Here is a 24,600-nt window from a genome sequence, read left to right as displayed (position 1 = left end):
CTACTATCTGAGTTTACATATAAAAAAATATGTTGCCCAAATTAAATCCTCTTTTATTCTATACTGGTTCTATCTTCATATCATCTATTGTGCCCTGTTCTGAATTTATTATAAAGGCCTCTGAAAGGATCTGAAAGCAAGGAATTAGAAAGATTTTACCCAGAGGAAAAATCAGTTCAGAGAATTGGTAGTATCCTCAAGCAACTGAAGATATCACATGGAGGAAGGATTTGACTAATTATGTTATAGAAGGTAGAAGAAAGACAATGGGCAAAAGTGTAGGATATGCTTCAGCTGTATATGATGAATCATATTCCGTCATGCCTATCCTAGGAATGTAGTCTATGTCACCAGAAGCATTCTAGTAGGGGCTAGATGACTATTGATAACGAAGGAGTAAATAATAGAATCTCTATGTCCTTTTCTGCTTTAAGATAAATAGAACAGCTAATGTAAAAAATATGAAATAAAACAAGCACACATTCACATACATATCATCTCTGTATTGTCAGACGGCCTTTTCAAGCTCTGTGGAAATTGTTTTGAAACATACTTCCCTGTTGTCAGGAAAATTAAGTTGAACTTGTGTAAAGCACCTGTCACATAGTGGATGATAAATAAATCATGACAAATATGTAATTATTATAATAGTATATAGTCTTTACAGAGTAAAACTGGAAAATATTTTACATATTTACCACTAGATAGAGGAAAAGAAAATCAGGTAATGTTCTTGGTGCTTTCTGATTCTCCTTTGGCAATGCAAAACTGCAGGTCCCCCTCTACCTTCTGATTGCTTAAAGGAGTGATTCTCCATCTGTAGAAAACATTCACTTGAATAAAAATATTCATACGTCACATGTGAGTCAGCTTGCTTATAGAAATGAAAAGCAAAACCAATTAATTAAAGTTCAAAATTCTAGTTTCAATCAAGCACTTTAAGTACAAGGACATAAAATATCCCATCAAGTGTGATAATTCTTTTATTTTAATGTTTTTTTCTCCAGATTATATCTGAAGAAGGGGTTCTTTATAGAAAAATAAATTTATCATTTAAAATAATCTTTAGAGGTTAAATAACCCATGGATGTTGATGCTTGATCAATAACTTTGGAAATTGCCCTACCTTTTAGTTTTCCTTTTGAAAGAGTGGATAGTCTTTAGACAGTTTAGCTTATAGACTAATTTTTAAAAATCACTGAAATGTACTTTAAGTGTTAGTGAAGTATGATTTGCAATTAAAAGTGTGTATCGTTAAGTGCAAGTGAAACTGTGCCAGGTGTTCTCATTATGAACCTACCTAGTAAATCACAACTAAACTACTCATAATAAAAGCATGTATTCTGGAGAGAAACATGCTTGAAACATGCTTTGTGCTAAGAAAAAACAAAAAGAATTGTCCTAGTATAGACAGAATAAGGAATGACTATAGCTTTACTCGGATAATTTCACAAAACAGCCCAAAGTTATGCACACAAATTATTTGAAGAAACTTCATTAACTTTTTGTTTTCAGTTTTGAGAGCAGACAAAAAGCTGTGGCTGTCACTTCATCTGTGAACTCTGGCAGTTGTGAGGATTTAGGTAAAACTAGTGTAATGAGAATGGTTTCTTAGCTAACAGGAGAAGTGAAGTTTATGCAAGGATATTAGAAAGTTAATCCAAACAATGATTACCAGAGACAAGCAGATAGAAAGAAAATAAAGAAGGAAAGCACAGGCGGGAGGGGGACACGGCAGGGAAGGGGGTAGAACAGTGACATTTGGTGATGAACCATATGTGCGTGGTTTGAAAGACATGACTGAATTGTTTTTGGTGCAGTATTATTCTGACATTTAGAATGAGGCAGTTTTCCATTTCCATTAATGTACTGCCAATTAGAAGGGGAACTGTCACAAATTAAAGACTAAAGAAAGCTGTTCCTCAAAGTTGTATTAAATCATTGCTCATAAACTCATTAAGAACAAATTAAGGAGGTAAATTGTACTAGGATTAACCATCAAGAAAACTCAAGTAAAATTATACAACTTCAGTAGTTTTTACGTGGTCGCGCATGAAGCACTGCCAGTGCATGTGAGAGATATTTAGTGTCTGCAAAATCTCTCAGTAGCCTCAGAAAGGACTCGGTGGTACCTCAGAGATCAGTGCAAATGTGATGAAGTATCACAACAGAACCACATTAACAACCAGGCAAGTAACCCCCTGCTTTCGACTCACACCAATGTTCAAATAGAAAAACAAGCTAAAAGTTGCCTTTTTTGTGTGAAGTTAGATTGAAGGCAAAGAAAAGTTGCCTGTGGGCAAGCCATGCACTCAGCCCCTTTGTGGTGTCAGCATAAAGGTTCATAACTGTAAAATTCGCCTTTTTATTTTACTTGAAATCAAGAAGGCATATTTTTGCCTTCCTCTGATGAGTGCAAAATTCTCTTTGTAGTCTTCAGAGACCTCTAATGAATTTTGTGTTTCATATGGAGGACAGAAAAATTATCTTTAAGGCACTCCTGGTCTCAAGATTTCCAAGTCATCCAAGATGATTAGCCCCTTATATATTTTGTTACAGAACAACTCGGACTTGTCATTTCTATGTTGTTCTCAGCACTAAGGCTCTAGGGATTGTAGACCAGCTGGAGGGAAAACAACAACAACAACAACAAAAACAACAACAACACACAAACAACAAAAAAAGGCAGTAGTGGAACACACGTTGCAGCATGCTCCTTAGTATGTCCACATTGTACATTTTCTTATCTCGAGTGCATATTCTAGAACTCAGTTATAAAGTCCTGAAAACATTTCATATGATGATGCTCTGCCCTCTCATATCATGTTTTTCAGTGACATTTTGGTCATTCTATCATTGAAAATGGAGACTATAGTCAATTTTCCATGGTGGCCTGTGTCTAAGCTCTAGATCATCTCTTTTTTCCTTCTCATGATATTCCCAGTGCCTAGCCTGTTGCTTGAAACACAGGAGGCACATTATATGTATTCTTTTTTAATGTTAATAGAGGAACTAATAGTAACTTTCTGTACTTAAATTATAGCTCAAATGCAGAATTCTTCCCACATATCAGTAAACAATCATTTGAAACTTCTAGAAATACTGGTTCTAACTTGAAATCAAGACAATAACTGTCATGCCTTAAATGCAAATTTATCTGCTGCCTTTTCTCTAATTTCTTCATAGTCATTAAAGTTCAGCTTCTCAAAAGTAATTCCTTCAGAGCATATTGCTGTATGTCTTTTTAAATTTCAATTGATTAAATTTATTTATAAAAATTCTCTTTAAAAGTACAATTTCAATTGGGTTCATTTTAAATAACTGAATCATTCACATTTATACAGTATTGTTAATCTCATGACCTTAGAGTCCATTTACATGTTATTTATTTCTAACATAGGGCAGTATAAAATTATTGTTTCCATATTGTAGACACTGACATAAATGCCTGTGTATATATGGTCTTCAGTAAATCACTCAACCATGGAAATTTGAAATTCAATCAAATCCATTATTCTTCTTTCAAGAAATCACATTTCCATTTCTTTATTTCTTAAAAATTTATTTTTGTATTTTAATTTAGTTTCCCTCATAAAGTATCTAACTTCTGCTTACCAAACCTTAAATGAAAATATGAATGTGAATTTTTCCACCTATTCCCCACCAACTAATTTTCAGGGTTATTGTATATGGTCAATTGCTATTAAACCAGTGTAAAAATGAGTTCCTCTTAAATCAACAGGACCCAAAGATAAGTGTTAGATGAAAAGTCTGAAGCCTGTGTAAATATCTGACTCAAAAAGTTGTAGCCCCTTTAAAATAATTAAAAGAGCTATTAAATGCTGGCAAGGACATGCTCCCTAGCCATTTCCATATTAAAGAATCGAAACATGGAAAATTATTATGCTTGGACATGTTACCCTAACTTTGTTTATAGTATACACTAAATTCAATATATTATCAAAATGTATAAAAATAAGATGCTCCACTTCTGCATTTTCAATTAGATACTTCCATTTAATTTTGCTAGAGTTCGTAGTTGCAGCTTACTGATTTAATAAATATATCCACAGAAAAAGTAATCTTAGCAAAAGAGAAGATTCTAGAGAAGAAACCTAAAAAATCCCCTTTGCTCAATCTGTTTGTTGTTATTTGTTAAGCTGTTTTTTTTATCATTTGTCTTATAGATGATCCAAAAATGTTTGCTGAAACAAACAATCATACAAAAATATTTAAATGAAAGTACCTAAGTCAGCTGGACTGAAAATGTTCTGGCTTAAAGGTGCATTTTTCCAGCCTCATTCCTTGTCTGCAAGAGGTCAGGCCTCCTGTTGAACGTTGTTTCCTGAAATCAGACTGCTTCATTTGTAATCTAAGTAAAGTCACCAAGGACCATAAGTAGTCTCCTGACCTCAATGGGGCTGAGCTGCATGCTCTGTTAGCTGGCTAAGCAGAGCATAGTGAAGGCCTATCTAACTCTGGATTACATATGTACATTTCCTATGATTACTGCCTAGATTCATGCTTATGAGGAAATTTAGCAGGAAATGAAGAAGGATCCCCTTTCCACCCTCTGACTTTATAAGCACCATCTTCATCAGGGCAGTAGTACAATTAGAACCTTTTCTAACAATCCTGTTATGCTTTCCTATTTGATTTATGTTCACTTACTTTACTGTAGTAATGTTCACAGTTTTAACAAAAATACAAATACTAGACTTAGGTCACTTTTATTAAAACAAAAATCTATATTTTGCCTCTAAATAAGTTGATCGGCTTTATTTCCATGTGATTTTTTCTTTAGTTACACTATGAATGTTGAAAGACCTTCCCTCTAATACTGGACTTGGATTCTATGAATTTAGGAATAAAGAACTTGCATTTTAATTTTTATGTCAGCCCAGCAATGACACTGATACTAATGGCATATATTAGTCACAAATATCCAGGGAAAAATCTATATCAACTCAATTTGTATTTGATTGCTTTGCTCTCCCCAAAGCCCTTCAGGTCTCTTGTGAAAGCTTGCTTTGCAACAATTATTTTCTATAGGTTTTTCAGTTTTGACATAATAAATCTCACCTACCTTTTCAAAATACTCTTCAGTCTTCTTGCTAGTTTTAAGAATCCCCAAAGACCTTTATAGTCTTCTTCTTCCATATTTTTCTTTGACAAGTCATATCTATTTTCATTGTATCTGATTATCATGTTTTAGGGAATCTAAATTTGAACTTCTTTACAGAAAAATAAGTGTTCTTTAATTTCACATTTGGGAAATCTTATTTTATTTTCTGTACCAGTTGCTGTAATCTTGAGCTGACTCCAGCACACAGGTTCTCTTCTGGCTTCTCTCCAAGTACAAATATTCCCATTGAGAGTCATTCCTTATAATGGGACTGAATCTTGACACCTCACCACCTGAGGCTGATGAATCTCCTTCCAGATATTTTATTCATGTCTCTTGATGATGACCACTAAATTCTTTTCCTTGGATTTGGCTCATCGTTTTACCTCATCAAGACAACACCGTACCCAGTTTTCTAGCTGCAACCTCCATGTCTTTCTAATCAATGCATAATATTTCTGCTAAAATGAATCTTCTTTCAGGTATAACATTTAGTTTCATCCTCAAATCTTTGTATTTTCAATCCTTTCTCCAATTAGCAATAACCATATAAGTGAGGCTATTTCTTCCTGCTTTGTATCTATAATACATTTTCATGAGCTGTCTTCCCAAACATTATTTGTGTATTTGCCTATTTCTTTGTCTGTCATATTTGTCCCACAGCCACAGAAATATGAAAGTAACATCCCTAAAGATAGGAGAAAACTGACTTCACTAATTGTTTACTATTGCTAAGCACAGTGATGATATACTACCATCCCTCCTTCTTCGAGGTCCTCTGAAATTCAAAGCTTTGTCCTTTAAAAGATATTATCCTTCCATCTTTCATTCTAGATCTCTTTAGGTGAATAATTAACACTCAGTAAAGAACCTAAACCAGTTTCCTCAGCACACACTGATAATGGACATGGGAAACTCAATAGGCATCTAAGAATTGTCCTAAAGGAAGGAAAGGCAAATATTGAAAGCTATGGTTGTTTGTTGTCTTGTTCATTTATTGCTTTCAGTTTTATGTCCCACATATTTATATTAGTGAAATCATGATTCTCAACTTCTTCTGTCTGACTTATTTCACTTAGCATGATAATCTTAAGATCCATCCATGTTGTTGCAAATGACAGTATTTCATCTTTTCTTTTGGCTGAGTAATATTCCATTATATATATGTACCACATCTTCTTTATACAATTGTCTATCAAAGAACAGTTTTGTGGTTACCAGAGGGAAGGTGGAGGAGGAGAGGTAGATAAGGGTAAAGGAGGTCAAATATGTGGTGATGGAAGGAAGTTTAACTTTGGATGGTGAACACACAATGCAATATACATATGACGTGTAATTGAATTGTACACTTGAAACCTATGTAACTTAATTAACTATGTCACCTAGTAAATTTAACAAAAGAAAAAAAGAGAAAGAAGAATATAGAAAAGAAAGATATGGTTATCATCGTCAGAGAAACTTGGGTTTGAATCTCAGTTTCGCTACTCACTACATGATATTGTGCAAGTGACTTTCTGGTCTCCAATTTCTACATCTATAAAGTGAAAAAAATAATATGCTCACATTTTGCATGCGAAGCACATTTGGCATAACCTACTATATAGTAAGTATTAACAAATATTACCTATCAATAAAATTTCACATACTACATTTGACCATCTACTGTAGACCTAAAGTCATATTTTAGAGCAATATAAAATATTATGACCAAGAATGTTTCAAAAGGAATATTTTTTAAATATATGAATAATAATAATATCATGGAAAATTTCATAGTTGAAAGAGGCTCAGGCAATCAACTTTTCCCTGCAAATTATTAATAGTTTTCATTCTTGGGGAAATATGCATTTTTTTTTTTTTGTTTTTTGTTTAAGCAGTAGTAATTCTGTATGCTTAATCTGGAAAACCAACAGAGTTTCTCTGAGAAAAAAATGGTCAGGTTTTAAGGTAAAATGCCTATCAGCTGCCAGGGCAACTCAGCTACAGTAATTGTCTCCAGTCTAGAGTAGGCTCCCTGTACCTCCTCCACTCAGCATAGACCTCTGTCTCATAATAAGTCATTTCTGCTCATTAAACTTTTCCTTTGTTGTTATTACTGAGCATTGTAATTAAACATTCCTCCTGAATCTGCTTGGCAGCTGCCACTGTGTTCTAAGGAACCATTCATAGCCCTGTGTATTATTATCTTAATCCTCTATTATAAAGAAAACTACTTTATGCCAGAAATCATATACAAATACCAAAAAAAGGTTTTACATTTTGTTTTATTAGAATGAGTATGAATTGACATACTGGGGTGGGGGTGGGTCCAGTTCTTTAAGACACTAGGACCTCTGTTAGATTAAAATAACCATGCAATTTTGAGTTCTACTTGATTATATTCAGCTTATGTGTTAACTTCAACATAGCTTGGGAAATGTTCACTGCACTGAATATTCATATGGCGTACATGATACAGACACTGAACCCAATTTAGTAAATGAATACTTGTGATTTCACCAAATCCTCACCGAGAGATTATTATGCAGATTTATGAAGGAATATCACTGAAGCAATTCTTGGCTATGTCTTCAGTCACCAAGGGCTCAAAGTATGTAAATCTTAAATAATTTTCATGTATTTCTTGCTACTGGTTTTATCTTCTGAACTTTCTGACATTACCTCTCTATGTTTCATCTCTAATTTCTCTTCAATATTCTTGCCCTTGAGCAAAGAGCCAGCATCATAACACCTACAAGCACTGCCAAGTTCCTCCTGACAATATCCTGGCTGCCATAATGCCAGCAATCTGTTCCAATCCTGTCACTTAAAATCTTGTTAAAGGCAAAAGGATGCCTGGTCACAAGCATAGAGGTACACAGTAAGAGCAGGCTCACGTTTTTAGAGGTGGCTATGCCCTGTGCTGGTGCCTCCTAAACGTTTTCCAAGAGATTGAATATTGGCAAAGAATTGGGCTCAGAGGGCAGCAGCTAGCATCAGCTGTGCAAACTGCAATATGTGGGGACCTAATATATCCATTCCTTTGAAGGATGTTTAATGGCTAATAGAGACCAAATTTTGGACTAGCACATTTTCCCAAAGGCAGTGCAAAGGGAGATGCAACACAGTCTGGTTGAAACTTGAAGTGCAGGCTGTGAGACCAGGATTCTAAATTAAGCACCACAAGTATTGCATATCACTCTGGAAAAGTCACTTAGACTTCCTGAACTCCAGGTTTCCAGGTCATTTGGATATCCAGATCTTTGATTCTATGATAATTTTCTATAATTAATAAGTTAAAAAAAATAACTCAAAAATTTTTTAGGTGACAAACCCCAATGGAAACTACAAATGAGCAGGAGACCCAGAAATGTATACTTCCAGGAACACTATCTTATGAAATGACAAACATTTAAGTCCACACAACAGTTCAGATATAAAAATGTATCATCGTATCTCAGTGAAAGTATGTTGAAAGTTTATAAAAAGCACCAAATACTTTTGGGGGCAGATCTCTTTATTACAACTTGCAAGATCATCTAAAATCCATCTCTATATTCTTACTTCTTTCTGTAACCCACTGGAATTATCTTTATTTTTCTGAGATTAAAAACAAGAAGGTATTGCTGTAGCAATATATATATCACAACATAGGGTTATGGTTAACAGTTCCAGGTTCAGAGTAAAGCAGCCTACAATGCTAATTCTAGCTTCTTTGTTTTATTAACTTCTCTGAGTCTAAATTATACTAGTATATACCTCTTTGAGTAGATGTAAAAATTAACAAGACATTGAGAATACTGTAAACCCCTCAGCACTGGTCCTGGTACTTAATAATACTTAATAAATTTCAGGTGTTATTACTGTTACTATAGCCAAGAAATTCCATGGCTATGTAACCTTGGATAGGTTATTTAACTTCTCGCAGCTTTTATGTTGTTGTTGTTGTTGTTGGTAAACAGAGATATCACTAAAGTTTATGTGAAGATGAAAGTGAAAGAAGACACTAAGAGAGATTTTCTGTGTTGACCTGAAGTCAACATTGGACCCCGGCTACAAGGACCACGACTTAGAATCTCATATTCACAGGAGAACAATCAGCAGTTGGGTCCACAAGGCCCTCCAGGGCCTCTTAAAAAAGGGCAGTTTAACCACAATCAATAATAATTACTAGATCCTCATTAATCAGTATGTGGTTCGGAAACCGATAGGATCAGCATCACCTGGGAATTTGTTAGAAATGTAGAATCTATACTAGCAAAAGACAGAAGAGAAGAAAATCTTTAGAATAGTGAATTGTCAGCTCATTGTGGCAGGCAGAAGGGTTGAGAGGGATGACTGTATTTTTTTCTCGTTCCAGAAGCAAAGGTTATGCTTTAAATTGGGGAGATACATAGGTGAGGCACTCCTGTGGACTGAATGTTCCTGTCTCCCCCCGAATTTGTATTTTGTAGCCAATTCCCCCAAAGCGATAGTATTTGGAGATGAAGCTTTTGGGAGTTGATTAGGTCTTAAGAGAGTTACCATCCTGAATGGGTTAAGCACCCTGATAAAGGAAACCCCAGATTGTTCCTTGGCCCCTTCTGCTATGTGAGGAAACAGTAAAAAGATGCCCTCTGTGAACCAGGAAGTGGCTCTCAACAGATATCTTGATCTTAGACTCCCAGCCTCCAGAACTGTGAGAAATCATTTCTATTGTGTATAAGCCACCCAATCTATGGTATTTTGTTATAGCAGCCAGTTTAAAACAGTAACTAATTAATCAGTTTAAAAGATTAGGGTCTCTGCAGGAAAGGGAATTTGACATTTTAGATAGCTAACTTTTTGATCAGTTAGTGACTCCTTGACATAAAAAAGAAAAAATTGAGGAGAGGTAGTAACCGGGAGACGGGGGGCACCCAGCAGGGCAACCTGTATTTCGAGAGGCTCAGATACCTGAGTTTCTGTATGCCAAACAACACTGCTAGAAATAGCAAGGCTTGAGCTGACATCTTAGCAGTGCCCACTCCAGTGAGCTACCCTATGAGCAAAGATTCTGGGAAGTGGGAGCTGAGGGACTTTACATTTAGTTACTCAGTCAGATTCAATCTCCTGCTTTTCCACATCAGGGGACCATTTTGGAGCATTGCTTACATAGCCTTGAAGAATTTCCTTGAACTCACATTTGAGTTTCAAACTAGATAGATGTTTAATAATCAAAACTAATCAGAAAGTTATGGAATTTCCTTTAGATTTCAAGCATGAAACTGCTGTGTAGCAAAAAACAAAGATCCAGAATAGCAAGAGTAGGGGAAATGATTGCAGAAAAAAAGAATTTGTTCCATGTCAAGACTCAATGAGTTGAAACCGCTCAGTACATTTATCACTTAATAAAGTGCATGGTAGGTTGTAAACATATAAATGGTAAATATTGTTATAAAAATAAATATTTACAAATATAGAAATGTAATGTTCAATAATTAAGTATTGGTTAAATAAATTATGGTACTTCAATATAAAAAATAATAATACCAATAAATATTACCATGAAAGCAGAGATAATGAAAAGATGGACAGAAGATAAAAGAAGAGAGACAGACTGGCACATTATATTATTACATAAATAGTTAAATAGTTACATTGATATTTACATGTACCTACACATATCTGGTAGGAAAGACCACATGGTATAAATATAACAACTTATCAGAGTGTTTGACTTTGTGAATTATCTTTATTTTGTAATTTTCCTTATATCTGTGCTTGGTATATCATTTTGTAATTAGAAATTATATTCTCAAATCAATCTCCGAATCTCTTGCTATAATTTGACCTCTGTCATATCTTCTAGAGGTAACCTTGTTTGGACTCAAAGCTGTTCATAATGTTGTTTGTGTTACAGAGCATACATGTTCTGCAGGAAGGGACCAATAAGTAACAATATGTCAGTCTGTGCATTGCATGGATGATGTCTTTGTATCCCACTGTGTGAAAAATAATCTGGTGATTCTGTCCTTTGTTCTAAAATGAGCCCATTATGTAGGCCATTTCATTACTTCTCAATATCTTTATGTATCTTCATATCAGTATATTTAATGTTTGTAAAACTTTGATTTGCCATCGATTTCCTAGTTCTAGAAACATCAAACCTGAGTGATTTGATCTTCATTTCTGTTCCATCAGTGAAACTTTCTGTTCTTTCCTTTTTGAGCTGGGAGCATTTTCTACTGGGACTTTACCTCTGAAATGACTGCCCCTAAATTTTCTTTGTTATGTTTGTTAATTTCTATCCCAGTACTAAAAAATAACATTGTTAGAGCTGAGACCATGATTTAGTTCTTGTAGTATTATGCTCCATCAAACCTAGCCCAGTGTTTGAGGCAAACTAGAGACTAAATTGTTGTGAATTTAACTGAATTCTTATATATGTGAAAATATTAAAGCTTTGAAAATATGACCCTGCACTAAAATAAAGATTAGGATAAATATATTGAAGGTCAAGAATAAAAAAGAGATTATTATAGAGTAAGGGTGCAAATTTCATTCATATAAAAATGTTTTTAGCTTTTTCTTTTTATAAGCACAATTGTGTTCTAATCTATGCCCTTTACTTAAAAGTCAAATCCTTCAAAATCATTGAATTTTGTTGTTTGTCTTATATACAGAAACATATCTAGTATGAAGAACTCAGGAACATAAGGGAACCTGCATTTTCACAGGGTCTCCATCACCTACTTTTTGTGTTTCCTTCCAAATCATAAATCTGGAATTTTTAATTATGAATAAAAAGAGTAACACTTGTCTCTAACAGCAATAGTTATAATAGTCTTTAGATAACAGCCCTTTAATTAACCTATGTCATGTTGACCTCCCTCCTGATACATCATATCCAAGAGTAAGGAAGATTGGCATGAATTGGAGACAAGCCACAAAATTTGCTCTGCGTGACCCTACTCATGAATATTTCCAAGTCTGTGAGAGCATAGGAAATACATACTTCATTTTTAACCACTATATTTTTGCTATCGTTCCTACTCTTTCTACAGCAAACCATAACTTCCACCACTTTGCTCTCTTTGTCTCTAACCAGCATTTCATGATAAAACAGTAAGAGTGTAATGGATGTATTTGCATTCTGTTTTTCTACAACCCTTCAGAATTAAACTTTTCTTTCTCTAGTAATTTCAGAAAATGCTCTTGATAATTCCTATTCCTCCTTTATGTGTTTGTTTTGCTATGTGTGAGGATGTATATATGATAGTTTGATAGTGAGAAAAGGGACATGGAAATCATTCAGGAAACTGCTCTCAATTCCTCTCAGAGCCACCTTCAGCTAAGCATTAAAAAGACACAAAGTGTTCCACTTCTAAATTAGTGCAGCCTACTTGTTCCACAGTGCACTTTCTGTCCAGTCCACTTCTCTATGGCCAATTACAGAGGCACTGATAATAACTCTCAGACTTGCAGAGCTTGTTTCCAAGAGATCTTGTAATGGTTACACATTTTGTAAAAACCACATGGATTCATGCCTTTAGTGTCACTTCACTAACCAAATGAGAAACAATCACCTGGAACACAAGAATGTTTTAAACATGGGGTAAAAGAGACTTACAGAGCAAGTGCATAGGGAAAGGAGTAGTTTATACATCTAGAGACACTAGACACACAAAAAAATTTTGGAAATGTGCAAGAAACTAATGAAAAAGAAGATAAAGGAGCAAACTTGTTACATTTTAAAAAAAGAGCGGTGAGAAAATCTTAGAGCGCAAAGAAGGATTTTTTAGTTAAAAATGAACATTTATATATAGTGTTTTTTGTCTAAAGAAAATTGATACTAAGGATGGAAAACAGTAAAAAAAAAAAGGGAGCAAAGGGGAAAAAAGCAAACTTTTAATTTGGGACATTGATTTTTTGCTTTTATTAGTGATATTTTTCTTCTAGAATTCAACCCGAATTAGTTATCAGACAAGTCAATTTACAGCAGCCTACGAAATAACTAACCTGTGAACTTCAAAAATATCAAAGCCATCAAAGTCAAAGAAAGACTGAGGAAATCTTTTAGAGTAGACAACTAAGGAAACATGGCTCTTGAATGCAAAGCGTGATCTAATAGTTTCTTTTGTTATAAATAACAATATTGAGATAATCAGATCTAATAAGGTCTATAGATTAGGTAGTATTATTGTGTTGATGTTAAATGTGTGAATTTTATATTTGCACTGTGGAATGTCCTGATTTTGGGGAAACATACAGTAAAAATTTTTAAAGATAAGACACTATATCAGCAACTTACAAAGTTCATAAAAAATACTCATGGGTTGGTATACAAATCCCGATCTGTGCATGTATAGAATAAGAAAGAAAAAAGAAAATGTAAAATGTTAAGAACTGGGTGGAATATGTATTAGAATTCTGTATACTACCTGGGTGACTTTTTTATGTGTCTGAAATTATATAAAAGTTAAAAGTAAAAATAGAAGAGAACTCAAAAATTTTGCATCGCCCTTTCAACTTTCCAGCAGCTCCTCTTAGAAGCTTTAGGAAAGACAGAGAAACTCAGAGTTCCCATGTCACTTCCCACCCAAGGACCTAAACTGCACGTCTATAGCAAAGGATGAAATTTGATTGATAATATGTGCCAAAGATGTGCAAAAATACCCTTTTCTCCATCACCTCTCTGCTCCAAAAGAGTGGAGTGAGGGCCAGAAAAGGTGTCTTCTGTTCAGATCAGACTCATCCTGGCTACAGTACAGCTTTTCCTAAGTTAATCTCTTCCTCTGCAAAGAGGGAAAATTAGCCTCATTTTGTACTAGGCTATTTCCATTTTAAACGTTCCCCAGTTAAAAATCTACAGGTTTCACAGTGATGTACTCACTTAGCACTTTCTCTATATAAATGAGGCAGCTGTGGAAAAGGAATAAGAATACCAGACCTTGTTTCAGAAATCCTAAATTTGTGCCTTTTTGTCCCAGCTCACCATTAATAAGCTATTTTGCTTTGGGAAAATCACTTGACCTTCTTTTAACTCAGTTACCACATCTGTAAAATAGAGGCATCCATACCTATTATTGGTAAGATAAAATATAAAAATGTACACAAAACATTTTATAAACTATCACATACTGTATGTTACTTTTTATTTATATGAGTGTACCAAAGAAAGAAAACATCTTCTGAATTGTCTTCTCTTCCAGTCACTTTTAACATATAGTTAAGGGGAATGGTACTTCAAACCAGGTGTCCTGTTACTGGCTCTGAATAATTACCTTGGAGCTTTAGTTGGTCTTTTTATGTCAAGAGAAAAAAAAGCAAATCACAATTTTTATAATTTCTAAGCAGTATACTTCTTCGGGTCTCTCTTAAGAGTGAAACAAGTCTTAGCACACAGATATTGCTCACAAAATATCACTTGAGAGCTAACAATTACCTGAGTTGGACATCAGACAGGAAGTAGTGTGTCATAGTACACAAGTCTGACTTGTGAGGAACCTCAGAATAGCCTTTGCTGTCTGAGACAACAAAGGTTAATCCAAGTTCAAGTCCACCAGTGACTAAAGCTTTTCGAGAAAGGTATCTTCAACCAGGAGGCCCAGTGGGCAATGGTGATCCATTATAATGGCATTGATATTTTTGGCTTTCCTTCTGACATCTTCTGTACCCACTGGGGCTTTGGGAAAAAATGATTTTTGTCTTGGCCATGAGTTTTCACACAAAGAAGCTGCATTTTCCAGGCACATAAGTAATGTAAAGACAAAAAACTCGAGTGAGTGGGAATTGGCAGAGTCCTGTGACCTCAAAGAGTCTTAAATCTACTTGGTAGCTTATAATGTCTCATATTTTTCTGAGCGCATTTGCATTATCATAATGATTGGTGGGGGTGAGACCAAATCTCTTAGGCAACTCAGTTTCTGGACCCCTGCCAGCCCGCTGGTAATCTGGCAATATCTAGGTCTTAAGAAGCCAGGCTAGGGACAGTCCTATGCAAAGTCAGCTAATGTGAAGTCAAATGATTCAGCTCTTTTCTTGGCTGCATTTCTCAAAGCCTTTTCCATAGACACAGGCCTCTGACAGTGTTCTTTCTACCAAGGTTTTGTGCTGGCACTCCAGAAGGCCAGTCCTTAATGACCAATGGTATGGACATACACATTTTCCCATCCTGTCCAGTCTTTCTGGGTCCTAGATTTCCAAACCAGCAAATGCTCCCAGCAGACCGTTTAAATGAACTGGCATTCTTGTCACACTGCTCATACTGGGAACCTTTACCTGCATGACTGCACATATCTGGGTGGTCCAAGTTTGGCATAAAGCCTTGTAAAATGAGGCCAAGTTTCTATCTCTTTGATTTTATATATTCCGTATGGATATCGTCGTCTCTCCTCCACTGGCTCCCCAAAATGGACTACTGCTGAAGAGATCATCTGCTATGAATGCCCATATTGTGATCAAAATATTTTAGCATCTTTTTCAGCTTGGTGTCAGTGATAAAATATGCAAACTGACCTCTCAGTGTTTATGCCTCTTCAAAAGCCAGGTGACATTGCTATCCTATTTGGCTCTGATAGCCATATACAGAAGACATATTTTATGGTAAATTTCTCCTCATCAGATGAAAACCAAGTTTAAAATATGAAAGGATTTGAGAAGAGGCACAGTTGTGGTCTTGTGCTTTACCATATTATCTCAGATAGATTAAAAACTAAATAAATGACAAATAATGGCCCTGGGAAGCCCACAGACCCTGGGAGAAATTTGAATGTCAGAGAGAGCCACTAGGCTCTCCAACTGGGCTCTCCTTTAATATTGTTCTGTTTAAATATCTGATTCTGGAACAACAACAACAACAACAACAACAACAACAAAATCCTGTCATTTTGAACTTTGACCCCAGAGTCTGGTCATTCAGAGTAATAAAACAGCTCTGACAAACCCTAATTACAGTTCACTGATTCTACTCAGTAACATTTGAGGCTTCTCCAGAACCTTCTCATTTAATCACAGGACAGGGCTTCACAGATGGTCCTCAATGAGCATAATTTTTGACAATGAGAGAATCTATACAGTAGTAATTCAAACTATATTTACCACATAACATCTGTATCAAGCCCCAAGAGGTATGATGTGCAACATTCTCTGTTCTATAGAAAGATTTCTAATGTGTAGACTGTCATTTATACTGTCTTTGATTCTTTTCCAATGACCTTTTTTAGAATAGTGCCAATGTAACTCTCACAATGGCAGTTTCCAACATCATTCCAGGACAGGCTTCATAAAGTTGGCCTTTCACATTAATCAATTACCTTATTATTAGAGTAAATCAAAGTGGTTAAGCCCAGGTTTCCTGGGAGTTGAAGGTCAAATTGGTGGAGGGGGAGGAACCAACCTTATCCTAATAGAAAGTTCTATGTATATTTGAAAACAAAAAAACAAAAAAACCCAACCTTTTCAGACCTTTTCCCTGTGTCTGCTGGCTCTAACAATATAATGTATATATGCTGCAGCCATGTGTCTCATATTTCCTGGGTCACTTTCCAGCTAGCATGGGAGAGATATTGAAATGTCACACATGTCAATTCATGCATTCTGATGCTTAGACCAGAAAATGTGATTATCATGTGAGTTGTTGTATGTGTGTGCTGACAAATACTTTACGGAAGAGTAAATGTGAGGTTTACCACATTTACAACAAACCCTTGGGATCCAGTTTCAACAGGCAGCCTCTACATTTCCCAAACGACCTCTAAAGGTTCATGATACAAAAAATTATCATTTAGCTGAGGTCGAAATTTGTATCTTAGGATGCAAAGAACTTGCTCAGGAATAAGTCACTTAATGAGTGAGGGTGATTGCTACACATCTCAGCCCCAAAAGGCTATATATTGCAAGGCAGCTGAAAGCTATGGTTAAGAGCATAGACTCCAGAGTTAGATTGCATTTAAATCCAATGCTGCTACAAAATAACTTTGTGACCTTGGGCAAGTCATTTAAGCCCCTGTATTATACACCTAAAGCTAATAATATTGTTGTCAACTATAATTAAAATGAAAATAATCTAAAGACAGATGGGTAGCACACACTGGACCTCACATACATTGCCCTCCCATACAATATCAGCCAACACTCAGGCACTGAACATGAAAGAATATGGAGCAGAGATTCTTATCTGAACAAATATGAATTTGACACTTGTATAAATGTCCAAATGATTTCCAGAGTGCCTGTATCTGATTTAATAAAACACAAAATTTCTTTCTTGCTGAAATTTTATGTAAATCTAGATCATTTAGCTATGTATTCCTTATCACCTCTCCTCATTCCATCTACAAATATAGCCAGTAGGATCACATTTGTAAAGGACTTTAAAGTCACAAACTGCTTTCATCATAGCGCTCTTCCTGTAGGGGGATAGGCTCTCTGCTTCCCATTTCACAGATGAAATTTAAGCACTTTGTTTAATAACCTATAAATGGTAATCGAATTACAGTGGAACATTGCTATGTTTTTTTTCTCCTTAGGGGCCAGGAAAACTTTATACTTCAAGCACCCAAGTGTATTATGATTCTGACTACACTGAAAACATGTCAGGTTAAATTAAAGAATAAATGGAGTGAAATCTATTAAGAAAAGCTTCTGGATGAGTAATATCAGTTTAAATTTAATCGCAGATACTTTGTTAATGGGTAGCTGTATTTTTCCCCAAAATATTACCCAGATAATTGCCTGAATTTCTACTTCATTTTGTGCATGCAGACATGACCTCAAAAACTCTATGAAAAGTTGGAAAGCAGTTCTTTAAAGTTAATATATTATTTCTGTGCAATTTCCACCATGAATGGAGCATATTAGTGCATTCACTCACCATCTGTCTCTCTTGGTACCATGGCCAGTTACCCTAGAGGACTAAGATACCCTATTTTGTGATAGACAATAACAAGGACTCCCAAATGAACAATGTGAGGTCTGTATTATGTGCAGATGGAAGACAGATAAATAGGCAAACAGTGCAGGTTCAGCAGTTTGCTTGGAATCCTCAGTCCTGGAGGATTAAGACAGATTCACAGAAATGTGTCAGAGCTGGTCTCCATTCTTATAAAACACTAAAAGTGAAGCTTAGAGGATATTTTTTATGAGCATTTCATTTGTACCAACAAAAAACATTGCCAGTTCATTTAAGAAGTACCCTGTCTTGGGGGGAAGCTTGGTTGCTTATTCATTCACAATGTCCTTTAAACATTTTTTATTCTGTGGGAAGCTTCGGCGAGGGACAGGGGACACTCCATTGATGGAGAAGGGTATGAGGCATGGATGAGAGATTGGAAAACAGATGGCCAGATGGCTCTTCCCTTTTGGCATTTAAGAAACACAAGAGTACCTACTTTAAGAAAAAAAATTACATTTAAATTTAAATAGATCACATTTTGGCACATTTATAACCTTTAAAAGAAATATGAGGATCATCTCATTTGTGTAATATTTTTTTTTGTTTTGAAATGGTTAACTTCACTGCTCTAGAAATCAAATGTTGTCCTACTTTGTCATGCATCATTTTTATTGGCTTTGTAAATAATTATGTATATAGATAATTGAGACCAAAGGAGCCCTACACATTTTTCTGTAGGCTGTATTCACTCAGTTTATATGACTTACTATTTTATTACTTGGTCTACAGTGCCAAGATCTTTTAAGTTATTTGGTTGCTAAAGTATGAATGTCATATAATGTAAGTTATTATTTTAGTAAAACTTAAATATGCATTTTACATAAATATGAAAAGAACTCCTTGAGGTTTTTTAGATATCTGGATAGAATGTTATAAAGTTCATCTGCTGAAACTTTAGTCCAGAACCATGACCTCTGCTTCCCCAAACTTATATCTGTTCTAAATAGCTTATTTTTTATTCATTATGCATTCATTGAGTACTTACGGTATGCCACATGTTGTAAAATGCACTGGGAATGAGTTGACAAATGGCTGATTTCTTACTCTTGAGTGGAGTATCTCATAGTCTAGAGGAGGACAAAAGAAGCATATAAATTACAACTCAGTGTAATAGGAACCAAAATAAAATATTATCAAAAGCACTATAAAAGCACTGAGAAAATGTGACTAATCTCAACTCAGGGAGTCTGGTAGGACTTCATAGGAATGGTGAAATTTCACCTGGGTTTTCAAATATATAGAGAGTTTGGTCAGTCAATGAATGAATAAATGAATGAATGAGTGAGTGAATGAATGAATGATTTGACAAGATGACTGAAAAGACAATCATCAGTAGCTTCTGTGTTCTAGGTAGTCTTGTGTTTTCCAGAAAAGGGGAACAGCATTTACAAATGCAGAGATGCATGAAAAAACATGACAAGCTTACAGAGTTACTCGTACAAAAGGTTTGTTTAGAGGAAGGTGCAAGAAAATGAGGTGGAAAGCTAGATGGTGACCAGTTTGTCACGTGTATTAAATTCAACATTAAGATGTCTGTAGTTCATTCTGGGAAAAATAGATAGGCAAAGTAGATTTTTAAGAGGGGATATCAGAAATTCAAAAGTTTTTATTGAGCACCTAGCCTGTTCTAGACTCAGTATTGATAACTTTGAAGAAGCAGAAAAGAGCTGATTTCATGGAGCTAATAGTTAAATGGGGAATGACAGACAATAAGCAAAATAGATAAGAAATATATATAATGAATTTATAAGTGATAAGTGCTAGAGAAACAAAACAGGAAAGAATGAAAGGAAGTGATTAGATTTGTGGTTTAGAGCATTTTTTTCTGGATCATTTAAAGATATTAGAGAGAGACTAGCAACAGAGGTTCCATTAAAACATTCATGGCAGGTATGCTGAGGCTAGGACCTAAGATTATACAATGAAAATGAAGAAGAGAAGAAAAATTCAAAAGGATTAGCAGGACTGCATTGGGATGTATTGTATATTAGATTGAAGAAGAAAATAAAGGCTAACAATTATGCTGAGTTCTTTCATTGGAGTTTGAGTCATCATTAGGAAGGGAAGATAAAGGATCAGGTTTTTGTTGTATAATTTCATTAAAGTCACATGTTCCTTGACTTCTCTTAGACTAATAGAGGATGTTTTTTCTTTTCATTCTTTAAAACAAAAAGTGCTAAATAGATTCAATTGCTTAAGATAGATTAATATAGCTAAGAGTATCATAACATCTGGAAAATAGTTCCTTGGCATCTGAATGGTCTTCCAATGATCTTAAAGGGTCATCTTGGAAAAAAAAGAAATATTTCTGTACCTTTTTCTAATTATACTGTGAACCCAAGAGTTAGAGACATTGGCCACCAGAATACAAAATCTTCATTCTGTCTTAGGGCCACAAGTTAAAAAAATCACCGGAGTCTGGTGGTTCACATTGGAAACTTATGGTAAGTTTTCAGTGAATGGTGACTGACATTACATTTATCAACATCTTTCTGAATATGATGAATACATTTTGGGAGTCAGTGTCCATCACTTGGCTCTAATTTCCTTAAACTGGGACAGGGTTGTGATGCCTTCAGATGCATCCCTGCATCTCATCCCAGTAATGTAAATGCTGGTCTTCTCCAAGTGTCCTTGGTGATTGTCAATGCTCTCAACCACCTGTGTCATCTGGCATCAGTGCTTGTTGTTACAGTCCTGGCTGCCACATCAACGACAACCCAGTCCTTGTGTGGGTGAGCTGTGGAGACAGATGGTTCCTCTGCACAGGGTAGGGACGGTCAGTCATGGATGGAAGAGCTGAAAATGATGCTAGAGCAGAGATTGGTGTCTAGATCAAGAGCACTTCTTATGGGTCCAATATCAGAAGTTAAGATGGAGCAATTCCATATCTCTTTACTTTCAGGGAGTTTGTAGACTCATCTGAAAGACTGCTTAATTTTCTTTTTAAAAAATTAGATTAAAATTAACAACCAAATAGGAATCACCCTGTTTGGCGTTCCTCTCTTCTATTCATTATCCAATTTAGATATGCCATTGGTCACTTAAGAAATATTTGTCATGTAAAAGTCCACTTTGGATAGATGCCAAGACTGATTGCATTTCTTCCTAGATCTAAGGAACAATCACTCCAGTGAAGAGAGATCAGAGTCTAGAAAGAGTTGCTAAGGAGACAGTCCCTGTGGCGGCTCGTCACAGCAGTTCTCAGAGCAAATCCTGGAAGATTTAGTTGACCCCTGAAGTAGTAATTTATCCTGGACGAGTAGTATGTAGTGGTAGAAGTAACATGATCTATTTCTTTAACCTGGGAAGAGGGATTTTTACAAACCTTTTATTATAAGAATATGTTTTCCACTTTTTCTGCTTTTCTGGGGATAAGGAAAGGAGAAAAATTCAGGGAAATCTAAGGATATCTTCTTAAGCTGGGAATATAGGAGTGCATCGGAGACACTTTATTCTGGGTCTCCACCTTACAGCGAAAATTAATAGAAAGAAAAAGAAAGGGAAGGAAGGAAAGAGGGAAAGAGGGGAAGAGAGGAAGAGAGGGAGAGGGAAACATCCCTGGTCTTATGGAGTTGAAAGGCAGTTTCTTCAGAATGCCTTCTTTGGTTAGGGAGGGAGGGTCTCTCTCACCTACTGGTATTCTAACTGTTCATCTAAAGAAAGACCTGTCCAAAGTAAAGTGGTTTTCTAGAGAGGGAGACAAGGAACTTGGGTAGACCTCAACTATGTAAGTATCAGTATTGTCCTGAGGCTGGGCTTTATTTTATCTATTTTATCATCCCTATTTTAAAAATGTCTTCCTCTCATTCAAATACTATCCATGGCGTGTGTATGTTTGCTTACATACATGTGCACAAACACTTGCACACACGTGCAAACAGGATTGGGAGACAGGAACGCAGACAGGAATATACTGAACCTGCACACAATTATATAGACTAATATTCAAACCTCTGCCAAGACCAGGGAAACAATAGCCAAACCTGTCCTGGGTGAAGCTTAAAGCGCTACACCTTTTTACCACATTGCAGGTAAAGGTAGGCACAACAAAGGTGCACCTAGAGGTCTTCATATGAGTTGGGCACCCCTTTTATCCATGAAATGTATTGCTGGTAAAATCTTGGTATAATAATTCAGCATTTAGGATTATTTTTTCTCTGCGAGAGATTAAGAGGGAAAGAGCATATGTATATGGTACTGGTACCCAAGAGCAAGACAAGAAAAGAAAAAGGCAAATTTGGGGCAGTAGAAACTGGCAAGAAAGAGGTGAAGGTGAGGAAGCCAGCCAGCCCTTTATTGATCGTAGGACTCCCTGTAGCACTTTTCAAATAATAGAACAAACTAAGGTCTCAGCAGTTCCTTCTCTTGTGTTTATAAATGTACAGACCCCAGGGCAAGAGTTGTTTTGTTTTGTTTTGTTTTGTTTTGTTTTGTTTTGTTTTGTTTTGTTTTGGTAGTATTATCAGTCTAGATTCAACAGAAGGGACAAAATAAAATATTCAAATGTTGGCAAATGGACCAATGAGAGGTCTCCCTGAGATATGCTTCACTCCCCTCCCACCATGTAAATTACCTGGTAGGCAAGAACTTCCAGGATTCTGGGAAAGTCCTAGGGACTCCTGGGTTCTAACCCTGGAAGCTATTTGGAGTGCAGTTGTTTCAAGGTGACAGAACAGTACTGATGCATGCCTATTTGGGCATTCCTTCTGAAGAATTAAGTCCAAATTCTTCACTCACTATATTAAAATATTGCATTACTAATTTCAGAAAATTAGTCAAATATCCCATTTTCTATGCCTCGGTAACTACCTGATTACCAAGCCTTTTAAGACTTTTTAAAAGGCAGAGAGCGCTGCATGTCATCGATCCTGAGATAACCTTTACAAGTCAGTCTCTCACACAAGCCTCATCACTGGTAGACAGATGCATCATGGAGAATTTGGCAAGTTTCAATCAATAACTGAAATAATGCAAGTAATGACACCAGTGTGAATACTGCTGGCTTAGATATTTCCTGTTTTTTTTTTTTTCCCCTCCCAGAAGGAACAAGTACCCACTATTCCTGTCATTTTAAAGGAAAGAAACAAGGACCATTATTTCTTTGGCTTATTATTAATATTAAATGGATGCTCACAGAATGCTGTCTGTGAAAATCTGTGTTTAAAGTGATAATATATTCTAAATGGTTGGCCCAGTGTTTTCTTAAGAAACAGCTCTTAAAATAATGGTATTTATGACAGCATTTCTGAATTTTCCCAAGTTTTGAAATTTGTGGGGAGTAGGAGGAAAGCCCCATAGCTTACCATAAATTCATGGAGACTTCTTCATAACTACATCATTCTCATTTATTGGACAGGGCTTACAGACTGCTCACTGTTCAATGAAAGTCAGAAAGCAAGAGTGCATGTTATTATAAATGCTTGGCCTGCAGGGGGCTTGCCTCAGTCACATGCCAATGTTATTTTAGTAGTTTTCAAAGTCATAAGTGTGGTTTTTTTCCATGAGAGATTTTTGCTTTCTCCGTGGTTAGAAAATCAACCTGCAAGTTGGTCAAAAAAAAAAAAAAAAAAAAAAAAAAAAAAAAAAGATTAAATTCTCAAAGAAGGCAGTCATATAAAACTAGGTCATCTTTTTAAATTGTCACAAAGTTGTGAGTTTGTTTTTGTTTGCCTTTTATCTTTTAGAAGATAAGTTTTGGTAGATAAACAGCTAAAAATTTCCAAGTTGGCAATAGGGTTTTCTTGGATCTGTTTTAATTTCAAACATGGCTGGCATGAAATACATAAATAAACAAAAATGAAACACCAAATCTGCTTATTTTAAGGAACTGAGCAAAGGAGATGGTGGAAGAACAATAATGGATGATTGACAGGTAACCTAGGATATACCTGGAACCTTGCTGCCAAACTGGTTTTTCAAATCAGTGGCATAAGCACCATCAGGGAGCTTGTTAGAAATGGAGAATATCAGGCCCTACACCAGACGGACTAAATCAAAATCTGCATTTTAACAAGATTCTCAAGTGTTTTGTCCATACATTAAGTTCATGAGAATTTAATTCTACAGTTAATGCTGTTCGCACAGAAGAGCACAAATTTCCATGTAGTATATAAATTTGCATGTAGTTAATAGTATATAAACATTGTGAGAATTTAATTCTACAGTTAATGCTGTTTGCACAAAAGAGCAAAAATTTTCGTGCAGTATATAAACTGAAGTCATTACTACCTGAAAAATATCTAATGGGAGAAGGAGATAGCACAAGACAGAGCAAGCGAGAGCAAGTGAGTAGTCATACCTTCCTAGGTAAATTTATAAGAATAGCAGGTAGTTTGTAGATCAAATTTTGAAACAGAGCTGATTTCCTCTTGTTCTAACTTTGCCTAAATCTGTACAGCCATGTTAGTAGCCTATTGGATTATAGACGTACAGTTAATGAAGACATTTACTTCTTTGTCTCTTTATTCAGTATACACATTCAACAATTAACAACAGAGAGCCTGAGAATCTCTGTAAGTTAGCATAGAATTCCAAGTCATCTCACAGCTCTAAAGATAATCAGTAAATGACAGAGTTA

At 35.6% G+C, this 24,600-nt stretch overlaps 1 protein-coding gene and 1 long non-coding RNA gene across 3 annotated transcripts in view; one reads left to right on the top strand and one right to left on the bottom strand.

Moving 5' to 3' along the window:
• Positions 1 to 24,600, top strand: part of NR3C2 (nuclear receptor subfamily 3 group C member 2) — a 746,291-nt gene that overhangs the window by 104,980 nt on the left and 616,711 nt on the right. The window lies entirely within an intron of this gene.
• Positions 405 to 23,553, bottom strand: LOC118612491. The gene is made up of 3 exons (XR_004955028.1): positions 23,327 to 23,553; positions 19,006 to 19,087; positions 405 to 817 (listed from the first exon to the last, which is right to left on the bottom strand). It is a non-coding gene; the product is annotated as an uncharacterized LOC118612491 (long non-coding RNA).

The sequence above is a fragment of the Rousettus aegyptiacus genome, unplaced genomic scaffold (assembly GCF_014176215.1).
Source record: "Rousettus aegyptiacus isolate mRouAeg1 unplaced genomic scaffold, mRouAeg1.p scaffold_m13_p_16, whole genome shotgun sequence".
NCBI lineage: Eukaryota > Metazoa > Chordata > Mammalia > Chiroptera > Pteropodidae > Rousettus > Rousettus aegyptiacus.
The sequence above is the reverse complement of the archived record's forward strand: the minus strand, read 5'-3'. Positions and strand labels throughout refer to the sequence as shown.